Here is a 363-nt window from a genome sequence, read left to right as displayed (position 1 = left end):
CATATGCTAGTTCTGCACAGCCCCACCTCCTTCGTATCAACTTCCCACACCAAAGCCAGTAATTAGGCTTAATTAATACTTACCAGCTCGCTAATGGGAGAGTAGACTGTCAATTAAGCTTGAGACCCCTTGCAATGTTGCAGTAGCGATGCCTGTAGAAGCCGAAGGTTACCGTGATTGCAATGCAGCCAGCGCCACGTTCAAGTTGCAATTTCGACGGCGATGAAAGGGGGCCCTGGCGCTAAATGACAGACGTTTCAATTGCAAGAAAAGATTGGGGCGATGCAACAGGTCCGTGGCAGTGACTGATGTGTTGCATTCACCGTCTTTCACCGTCGAGAGGAGTCATTTCCAATCGTTTTT

This window comes from Penaeus monodon, chromosome 33, assembly GCF_015228065.2.
Source record: "Penaeus monodon isolate SGIC_2016 chromosome 33, NSTDA_Pmon_1, whole genome shotgun sequence".
Taxonomy (NCBI): Eukaryota; Metazoa; Arthropoda; class Malacostraca; order Decapoda; family Penaeidae; genus Penaeus; species Penaeus monodon.
The sequence above is the reverse complement of the archived record's forward strand: the minus strand, read 5'-3'. Positions refer to the sequence as shown.